At 36.2% G+C, this 11,456-nt stretch overlaps 1 long non-coding RNA gene across 1 annotated transcript; it reads left to right on the top strand.

Moving 5' to 3' along the window:
• The first annotated feature begins 8,348 nt into the window (after positions 1-8,348).
• Positions 8,349-10,253, top strand: LOC115977370. The gene is made up of 3 exons (XR_004088538.1): positions 8,349-8,387; positions 9,194-9,256; positions 10,174-10,253. It is a non-coding gene; the product is annotated as an uncharacterized LOC115977370 (long non-coding RNA).
• The last annotated feature ends 1,203 nt before the right edge of the window (positions 10,254-11,456 follow it).

Below are 11,456 nucleotides of genomic sequence, written 5' to 3'. Positions count from 1 at the left end.
TGTTTTTCAACCTTCAACTAGTATTGATGATATGCAGAACCACTCAAGGAATTCCATTGAAGGAACAAATGATGTAATAATACACGATGACAATAGAAGTCTTTCTTCAAGTTCAAGGCATAGTGATGCATCTATGCAGGATGTACCCAATTCATCATAGACATGGTTTTCTATCCAAATGTTTAAGATGAACTCGTTCCCCTAAGTTTGTTTCATAAATTATTCCTCGACAATTATATACTTTATCATGTTTTATATAATAAAAGTTTATTCTTAGCTAAGGTTGTAAATAGACCAAGCCATTCATAAACAGTTTGGGTTTAATTTGATAAAAATCTTATTCATGTTTGTTTATTTATAAATAAGCCAAGTTTGAGCCTTAGTTTTAGACTTGTTTAATAAATAAGTTGAGCCCTAGCATAAAAATTGTTTATGGATAAGCTCATAAACAATAACGCTCGATACAAATCAAGCCAAGCTTAAGCGCATTTATGGGTTTCGTAATAAGCTTGATATAAGCTTGACAAATAAACTCATTACTAAGCCTTCAGTTAATTAAGAGTTAATAAATGAGTTGAGACCACTTGTCTATTGTAGTTTTCTATTCATTAACCAAATAATAAGGGGTCTAGCTCGCTTCGGCTGAGACAAAATTTTTTTTTTCCTCCCTGCTCTACTCCCTGTTGCAAGTTGGTGTTCCTCAAAATGCTTCATATATATGGAGAAATTTAATAAGGGACTGTCGACACCCTATTTTGCAACCCACATTTAACCTCACATGGAGGGTAAAAGGGTAATTTCACCTTGGAAATATGTATTTTGATTCTGGTCATTAGATCATTAATCTCATTTCACCAAAATGATCTTAATGTTGTAATGATTAAATTGACTGGTCATAAGCCCAAATCAGACCACCAGATTGAAAGTTATCATCAAATCAAATTTTAATGGCTAAGATGCACCATCACAAATTTAGTCCGACTATATGTGATTATGAACAATTGATTTCAATTGGTTATAAGTATAATCAATTTGAGATCAATGATGTGTCATAATTTGATTGGTTAAGACTACATTATATGGTAGGGTTGCACACACCTAATTAACTAAATAGTTAAACATTAATTATTCAATGAGTAATTTGTGCAATTATCTTTTAATTAGAGTAAATTTGGTACCAGTTAAGTCTAAAATGGGAGTGATTGAAGCCATTTAATGTTTGGGACCTATTAATGTTAATTGTGCTGAAACCATTTTCTAAAAAATGACCTCTGCTCACTATTTTATCAATATCTCTCAGAATATTTTGAATCTGTAAATGAGATTAATTTTCCCAGAAACTAGACATCCGGGGCTTCAATTTGAGCATAAGAATAAGACAATTTCGATCAGAATTGAGTCAAATATGATTTTTCGAAGTTGTCACTACAGGCTGTTATAGCAGTTATGGGAAAACCGAACTTTGCTTGCTCCTCACTCTCATCAATTTTCACATTTAGGGTCCGTTTGGATACAGCTGAAAACTGAAAACTGAAAACTGAAAAACACTGTAGCAAAATAATTTTTAAATGTGTGAATAGTATCGTGGGTCCCATTTTTAATGAAAAAGTTGTTAAAAAGTGAAATTTGTGGGTCCGTGAACAGTACACAAGACCCACATGTGGCTGAAAATCAGTTGAAAAGTCAAGCTTTTCGGCTAAAGAAAAAAAAAAAAAAAAAAAAAAAGGAATGCAGAAACGCAAACGCGTCTGGGAAGCGCAAAACGCGCTTCCCAAACGCACTCTTAATGCACCAAATTTCTCCAAAGGTTAAAATGAAGTCTAGGTTTATGATTCTTTGTCAATCCTCATTAAATGGTATTCCATTCATATTTCCTTCACTACTACTATATAAACCCCTTCTCTCCTTCATTTCAAAACACAAAACCCCCCTCTCTTCTCTTTTCTTGAGTTCTAGTGAAGTTGAGTAGTTTTATCATATCTTGATCTTCCTGAGACTCAAGGTATTGAATAAGACTCACTCTCCCTCTCCTAACTCTTCTTTTCCTCCACCCTTAGGATCTCCATCAAGAGTCTCCTCCTCCACCATATGAATCGTGCATGAAGGTATAATCATTTTCCCTAATTGGTTTTTTATGTTGTCATAATGAGAATTTAGGATCAAAGTATGATAGTAATTATTTTAATTCTCTTGAATATATTTGAATGTTCTTAAATGTTCTTATGTGTTTTTTACATGTTCTTGGTTGTTCATCGCATGTTCATGCATAAACACTAGTTTTGATCCTAAATCCACATAAAAAAACATGAAAAAGATGTTTGTTTAATAATTATTTCAAATCCTTGAATATAGGTTATCACCATCCACACACATTCACTAGAATTTATTTTTCAATCCAAATACAATGCTTAATAAATTGAATTAGGATTTATCACATGCACACACATTAAATTCAATATGTAAATTGATTGACATATTGGATGATATGATATGAATGTTGGCCACCATAGTCTAGAAGACTGGTTTCACTGGGCAAGATGGGTACCTAACACCTTCCCACCTTGTAACATAGCCTCCGAGCTTAGATCAAGGGTTAGTAGATCAAATGCTTATCCATGTAATTTTCAATTTTTAGATTGTAACTAGGAAACAAAGCCATGTACTTTATCTTAGATTGTATCTAGGACCAAAGCCATTTAATTTTCCTATGATCAATGTAAATTCAATTACAAATTAATAAAATGAGGAATTTTTCAATTTTGGTTTTCTTATTTATTCCAATAATTAAATAAGTGACGACTCCATTGTAAAACCCGTAATCTAAAGGGGAAAATATAACTAGTCGAACCTCCATTTTGAGAGGCCATAACACAACTTCACCTATTCACGTGAGTTTGGCCCAACACATCCTATAAAACGGGCCAGGGCGCGGTCTTTTACAGGGACGAGGCTTTTTATTTTCCCCTAAAGTTTGAACTTTCATTTGTAAGCTCATGTAACATCATTCCTACGAATGCAAAGCTGTTCTAGTGGGAAATACTGGCAAATGCGATCTGTCCTTGCTGCTACATTGAGAGTGCTGGAAGTGTACGTATTCCCCTGGCGAAGGACCTTCCTTCAGTATGATTTTTCCCAGTTTGGAAATTTTTTAAGGTCAGATTTTTCTCAAATATTTTTTTTGTTTAGGGTTAGGATTCTAAATTTAAGCTTTGTAAGGTTGAATTTATTCAACCATCTAATTGGCTTTATTCCGTGCCAAATTTGCTTGTAATTCAGTATTTAGTAACCCTGTATTTAGGTGGGTTTGATGTAAGGGTAGTGAGTGAGATAGAGTGAAGATTGCTCAAGAGTGTGCAAGAAAATAGAGACTCGCGGATGGGACTCGCGGGTGACTCGCGGCTGCAAGCCGCTAGACGCAGCACACGTGCCAAGCATGCTGGAAGATGAATAGTCATGCTAGCTGGAGCACTACAGGACAAAACAGGACAACTGGCCATACGGTTATCTCGCGACTGGATCTCGCGACTTGGTCAAGCCGCGAGCCACCCCTGTTTTGTAAAATCAGACGTTTCACATTCCTCTCTCACTCCAGTATAAATACCCCTTTTACCCACGATTGAAAGAGAGCTTCCAGAGAGAATTTTGAGAGAGAAACCCTAAAGAAAAACAAGATTGATTCACCCACAATCTATACCTTAGAGTCTCTTCAAATTCCTCAACTCTCTTCCTCTCCATTGTCAAATCCTTGAAAGGCATTATACCAAACCTGGTTCTCACCATCATCATCACTGTGAGACAGTTGTTTGGATTTCTGGGAAGCAGTTAGGAAGGAACCAATCTTCATTGGTTGATGCTATGGTCTAGTAGCGGAATCCGAGAAGCTAGAAAAGAAAAAGGTTCGGCGCAACCTCGTTGGAGCAAGAAGCTTGGAGGGCTTAGGTGCACTGGGTAGATTAGGCTTGGAGGGTCTATTGCTGTCCTTGTATCCCAACTGTATTTTCTAGTGGATTGCTTACCGCTTGGAGGGCGGCGGAGAGGTTTTACGCCAAGGGCTTCGGTTTCCTCTTCGATAACACATCGCGTGTTGTCTTTGTGTTTGCATCTTCCTTCCTCTCTATCTTTGCCTTTTCATTTATCTGCTGTGGATTTTAATTTGTTATGGCTTAGATAGTATTTAATCAATTTCATATTATAGCATATGTTAAGTTTCCGCACACTAGTTGTTTGACATATTGCTTGAATTGATTAAGTTGTATTTTGGGGGTCTAAACGTTCAAAGGTGTTTTGTACACGTTTTTGAACTTTCAAGCTTGCTACCAGAGCTTTACAGTTGATTCTGTTAGGGACATATTTGATGTAATTGGCTAATTTTTTGACAAAACGCACTTTACTTGTAATTGGGTAGATCTATAATGGGTTTAGTACTTCAAGAAACAAATGTTCAAATTTAGTATTGAAGCCATGCAAATCTGACTAAGAAACAAGTGAAGAATGTGTTACTCATTAAAGCTCGACAAAAGCTCGACATAAACTGTATCTATCGAGAATTATGAAATCAGAAATTCCAGATCTGATTACACGCATATCCTTGAATATTTGTGTAGGGTTTCTTTTGTCACAACCTTAAACATATATAAGGATTATTTTAAGGGCCATCACATGTGATGCAAGGTTATTGTAATTGTTGTTACATGCATTGTTTGACCAGAGACAAAAATTGTCTTAGTTCATCATATTCTCTGTAGAAGCTACTGCGTCTTTATGCCAAGAGTTTTGTGATCAAGGAGCTTCCTAATCTTCATTATTGATGAATTGAAGAACTTTGTAGCCAACATCTTTCTCAAGTTAGTGTGTTAGTCACGTACTGGGATCCGTGCATCATTGGTTAGTCACGTACTGAGATTTGTGCATTGAATGGAAAGATTGCCGCTACAATACAAATCCAATTGAGTATTAGAGTAAGGGTTCAACTGTAGGTTGGTATTAAGTACTGTGATTCTTTTTACTTGTAACCGCTTGTTTTTTATAATAGTGGATTCTCAAAAGTAGTGACTTAAATTCACCCGGTGGGGTTTTGCCTTGGTGGTTTTTCCCATTCGTAAACAAATTACCTGTGTCAAATTTAATTTCCATTACATTTAGTTATTTGGTAATTTGTTTGTGCTACCACACTATTGCCTGTTAAATTGTCTTAATTAATTCACTTGGTTAATTAATTAATTAATTTGCCTAAGGGGTCAATACATTTTTGGCCTATCAGATTCTTTTTCTGTTTCTCAAGATACAATGCGGATGGTCAAACTGTGAACTATGCCACTTTGCCTTAAAACCAATTAGTGATAAAAGAAACACACTCAAATCTTTTATAGTATTCAACATTGCACCCCATGGACCTGATTCTAAAACAGTCGCAGAGAATTGAATTGTGATCCCCCAACAAGGATGGAGGTATGCCCTCCCTCAATTACTAGTCTTGTGATTAGAGATGTAAATACTTTTCAAAGAATAAGATGATCCGAACTACCTTCTCATCCAAAAAAAAAACGAAGACTAATGATAATACTAATTAAATGGATGCAAGGGCTGTTGAGGCATTGACAATTTCAGATTGAAGATTGGAATTTGACAGTTATTAAAATTCTTGTGGGAGGACCAACTGTACTTATTTGACTCGTGTGTGATGTGTCCCTCTGGCAATAGTGATCTGAGGCAACCAAAATGTCAAATGCCAGCTGCCTAAAACTAAACAGCTAACCTGTAGTCCCTCTAGCTAACAATTTGCAAATGGCAAAGCAGAAGCGCCTCTTCTCTAAATTCCTATCCTTTCTCTTGCTCAGCCTCAGCCTCTGGGGTCATGAGCCATTGATGGCAAAGGAGGTGATTCCAATAAGTGTAGTTCTTGATTTGCAGTCCCAAGTGGGAAGAATTGGAGAGAGGTACATGACCATGGCTCTCTCTGACTTTTATGCAGTGAATGATAACTATCGCACAAGACTTGCTTTCTTCACAAAGGATTCTAGGGATGATATCATTGCTGCTGCGTCTGCAGGTACGTTAAAACTTTGTTTCGGACAAACATGACAATGATTCATCCAAAATGCAAGGAGAAGTGTTACATTATATAGTATACCAGGATAGTGTGGCCTACAAGGCCAAAGTGTAACATATTAATAACATTCTTAATATTAGGATCTTGTCAAGGGAAATAAGTGATCAACAAAGCACATTCAAACGCACTTCCAATATTTAGGGGAATTTTGTTTCTCTACATACTAACAAACTTCTGAATGTGCAGTCTGGTTCAGTTTAAGTTGAAAATTAATATGAGCTTTTTGATTTTGCACCTTCACCATTTTACAAACAATTCCTGACATATTGTAAAGTATCAGTTTTGTAGCAGTGATAAGCTTCATGACCTCTCCATGGATAGAGAGACTGTTGATCATATTCAAACATGGTGGTGCACAACATATATAGTTCCAACATGTTATAATAAAGTTTATTATCATGGTTTTGTTAGTTGTTTTTGTTGTCATTGTTATTGAATATTGCCAGTAAATTTCCATTTTTGTAAGTCATTCATTGTTGAAATGAAATCCAGCATCAGATTTAATGAAGAATGAAGAAGTGCAGGCCATTATAGGACCTCAAAATAGGGATGGCAAAATGAACCCGACCCGCGGGTACCCAGCCCGATCCGACCCTAATGGGTCGGGTTTTACCTGACCCGTTTAACATTAAGGTTGGGTCTGGGTTTTCATTAAAAAACCCGAAGCGGTTTTGGGTCGGGTCCGGGTATTAGGCATACCCGGCCCGAACCCGACCCATATATATAATATTAAAAAATAAAAAATAAAAAATAAAACCCTAACAATAAATGCTCACTTTTCCCCTAAATCCCTCAGACCCATTCTCTCACCCTCTCATTCTCTCCCAAGCCGTCTCCCATTCTCTCCCTCACCCTCACTCTCACTCTCACTCTCACTCTCACTTGAGCAAGACCGCTGGCCCCATTGCTTCGCCTCCCATGCTCTCATCGCCGGCGCTGCTTCTCACTTTGCCAGTGTCGCTGCTCCTTACATACCTCACCTCGTCGGTGCCGCTCCATTCTCCACCTCGCTGGTCTTTCCTCCCTGCCTCCTTCACCTTGCCACAGCCTGCAGACACCGCTGCTCCTCCCTCACCTCGCTAGGCCCTCCTCCACCTCACAAGGCCATAACTCTCTCATCTCTCTCACCTCGTGAACTCAAGCTTTTGTTCTTTTTGTTCTTTTAGTGAAAATCGTTCTTTTTGTTCGAAGAATCAAATTTGTAATTTCTATTTTTAGTGCTATTTTGGTTGAATAGATCGGCTTGTTTGATTTGATTTTGTGGGGTCTTATTGTTTAGACCTAGGGTTTGTATGTTAATTCTTGTTTTCGCTTTTGATGTGGGAAAATATTGTAATGAAAAAAAAAAAAAAGGGTTTCCGATTTGTTGGTTGCTGAGAACATCAATATTAGGCAAACATTTTTTTTTTAATTGGGCCACAAAATGGGCCCTGAAGTACCACGGCCCAACGGGGCCCGTGGAGCCCATAGGGCCCGACGAGGGCGGGTCTGGGTCTCGGAAAAAAATCCGTTTAGTAAATGTGCCGGGTTCGGGCCGTGGGTCTTGGCCCGCGGGTCAGGTCCGGGTATGGAAAAACCCGGTCTGAACCTGACCTGTTGTCATTCCTACCTCAAAAGTCAGCACAAGCAAGGTTTTTTTTTTATTGGGCCACAAAATGGGCCCTGAAGTACCATGGCCCAATGGGGCCCATGGAGCCCATGGGGCCCGACAGGGGCGGGTCCGGGTCTCGGAAAAAAATTCGTTTAGTAAATGGGCCGGGTTCGGGCCGTGGGTCTTGGCCCGCGGGTCGGGTCCGGGTATGGAAAAACCCGGCCCGAACCTGACCCGTTGCTATTCCTACCTCAAAAGTCAACACAAGCAAGGTTTGTGATAGAACTTGGCCGCAAAGCTCAAGTTCCAATCATTTCCTTTTCAGCAACAAGCCCCTCTCTTTCTCCATCCCAAAACCCATTTTTCATACGTACAACCCAAGATGACTCTACACAGGTTAAAGCCATAGCAGACATTGTTAAGGCCTTTGGTTGGCGGGAGATTGTCCTTATTTATGAAGACACTGTGTAATACCCGGAAAAAATAAAAAAAAAAGGTGAGGTTATTTAAGTAAATTTGTTTATGGGGTCAAATTTAGAATTAATATTTCTAAGGAGTTTCTAGAAAATAAGGTTGAAACCCTAGCTATATATATAAGCTTATTATGTCAACGTATATGAAGAGATGTTTTGAGAGAGGAGACTACCGAAATTACTCTAGAAGAGAAGGTTTGACTACACAATTGAGGTAAGAGCTTAAATTTTTTTTATGTGGGTATTTTGGCTAATAGTGAGACTTAATAAAAAAAAAAAATCCAATGAAATATGATGATGTAAACAAAGAAGGAATTAGATCTATTTTTTTTCCCTGCCGGTGTTGCGTTAAACGTAAGTGCTACATAGGTTTACCGAATTGAGTTTTGGTGAATAGCAAAAAGTTATGGTGTAGGCCGGTAGTCTGATAATTACGAAGGTAAAATATATGTGTCAAATAGTATTTTTCTGTAAAAGCATGTCAGGAGCTTGATTCTGGTTTGATATAGTGTTTTTCTTAGTTTTGTCCTCATGCCAAAAGAGAACTATGGTCGGCGGCACTGGCAGGAAAGAAAATAATATACATTTATATATGTATATATGATAAATGGAATTACCACCTTGAGAAAGCAACGCCAGCTCCTTTTCTGTATTGTTATTATTATTATTATTATTATAATTGTTTATTTGGTTGGTTGAGGCGTAAAAGAGAAATCAGTGGGTCTAACATAAGTGATTATATATATATATATATATATATCAACTCCCGAATATAATAATGGGTGATGTACTTTTGGCCCTTTATGCCTGTAGGTATGGTGTAACTATAGACTTGATTCCTAGGACCTATTAGTGGCAGAAATAAAGAGAGCAAAAATATTGTAAATTACGTGGGATTTTGGTGTGAGTGGATAATAGGCAATTATTGATTATTTTGAATAGTCTCTCTTCTGGGGGATACTGTTATAAGTTTTCTTGAATAATTTGATTATTGAGTATAGTGTTTGCAAATTATTCTAGGTGATATCTAAAGATTTTAGAGGAATTGTTAAAGAAAAGTTTCTTTTGGAATAGCTTTTGGAGGTAAGTAACTTTATCCTAATTGGTTTTATTTTGCGTAATTCTAACTACTGAAAATTGTTTATAGTTGTTATAATTTTATTTTCATTGTATTATTGATTTCAAGTAAAGAATTATCACAAATATATCTGACTACTGAATATATGATGTATTTTATTTAATTGTTTTTTTGCTATATTGATTTTAAGTAAAGAACATAGAAATATCACAAATATATTTGAATATTGAATATATGATTATATATACGTATTTGAACAAGATATATTTTTGTTAGAAACTATGATTTGATATATATGATTATGGACAATCTGACTATGAATTGATTCTGATACCCAAACTAATGGGGGTTATTCATTGGTATTCTGATACCCAGCCAATGGGGGTTATTCATTGGTATTCTGATACCCAAACCAATGGGGGTTATTCATTGGTACTTTGATACCCAGCCAATGGGGGTTATTCATTGGTACTCTAATGCCCAGTCACGGGGATATAGCGTGACCATAGTCATAAGATTGTTAAGAATATGAATTACGTTTGAATATTTGAACTATTTTGAATCCTTAAAACTACATATGCGATTTTGGAAATGTTTGAGTATTTAACTATTTTGAGTCACTTAAATTGCTTATGTATTTTTTGGAACCTATTGTAAGTTATAGCTTTTGATCCATGGAAAACTAACTCTCTTCTAAACCATCTATGATATAGTTGTAAGATTAAAGTATGTGATTTATGTGTGACTTATTATTTTGAGACTACGAAACTTCTTCAGCATTTTGAAAACACATAGAATATTATAACTTTGAAAACACATATTACATCTTATACTTTACAGATCTATTGCTTCGTAGAACTTATTAGAATTTTGGTTACTTATTGAGTTGTCAACTCACCCCCCTTTTCCCCTCCAATTTCAGATTGTGAAGAATAGCAAGTTTTGGGAGTTTTGATGTTGTGTTGTGAGCAGGAAAAGAAGCTTAGTGATTTTGGGATTGGATGGTCTTCTAATTGTTTTATATTTATTGGCCAATTGGCATTATGTACATGAGGTTTGGATTTTGTTCCTATTAAATTATTGGAGATCTATTTTATAAAGAAATTGTTGAGGTATTTTGGATTTATTTTATTTAATTTTTAGGATAAATTTTAGTTGCTAAGAAGGCCTTGCACACTTGTAGGGTGCTTACTTTATAAGCGTACGGCAGTTGTCACGTGCCTATCTTTATACTTGTGTTCGGGGCGTGACAATTTTAATGGTATCAGAGCTTAGGTTATGATCTTGTAAACTTTATGCTAGGTTTTGATTTAGAATGAAATTTGCGCCCTAGGCATTACAATTCTAGTTATTGTATATGAAGGTTATTAGGTCATAGATAGTGTTCTTTTGATGACTTGATGAGAAGAGTAAGTGAGGTTCCATAATGTGATGATTTGTTAGGTCGTATTTGAGGGATTTGATATTTATGTCCATGTGGTTATGCATACGTGACTTATAAACACAAAGGGAGGATTTTAATTGATATACTTCTATGATCTTATACGAGGTATTAAGTGGGTGTATTTTATTCTTGAAAATTTTGTAATTGATCAGATTGGTTATTAAAACTTTTTCTTCTTATTAAAAGGAAAAGAGAGTGAGAAAAGAACAAGCAAAGGAAATCTTCCTACTGTTTTGTGACTGATCTTTTGAGAATTCATTTGATAGTTTTGCCTAATGTATTCGACCTACCTATGGTTAGTTGATCTGTAAGAGATTCTCATAGGTTTAATTGTTGAATGATAGTTTACTATATGCCCTATTCAGAATTTGGAGTGCTTTTAGGGAATTGGAAATTTTAGAACTTTATTTAGGGGTTAAGGTTTGATGTTAGAGCTATGATTCCTTGATTTTAGTTTATATGGAGTAAGGAAATTAACAAAAAGTTTGTAGTGTGAAGGAAAATCAATTTGTGGTTATTGTAGTTCACATTATATTATATGTTATTATAAATTTTGAGGGTGTTTAGAGAATTCAATAATATATGGGTGACTTCTTTGGATTCTAAAGTTAAGGACCAACTTTTTGGGATCATTGTTCTTGTTAGGGTTGACCTACATGGATTACCATAACCCAATTTATGTGTGAGGTCGTCCCTAAATGTTTTTGAGACAAGTTTTGTTACTTAGAAGTTTGAGGTCCGCAATTTCTTTTCTGTGGACT

Source organism: Quercus lobata, chromosome 2, assembly GCF_001633185.2.
Source record: "Quercus lobata isolate SW786 chromosome 2, ValleyOak3.0 Primary Assembly, whole genome shotgun sequence".
Lineage (NCBI taxonomy): Eukaryota > Viridiplantae > Streptophyta > Magnoliopsida > Fagales > Fagaceae > Quercus > Quercus lobata.
The sequence above is the reverse complement of the archived record's forward strand: the minus strand, read 5'-3'. Positions and strand labels throughout refer to the sequence as shown.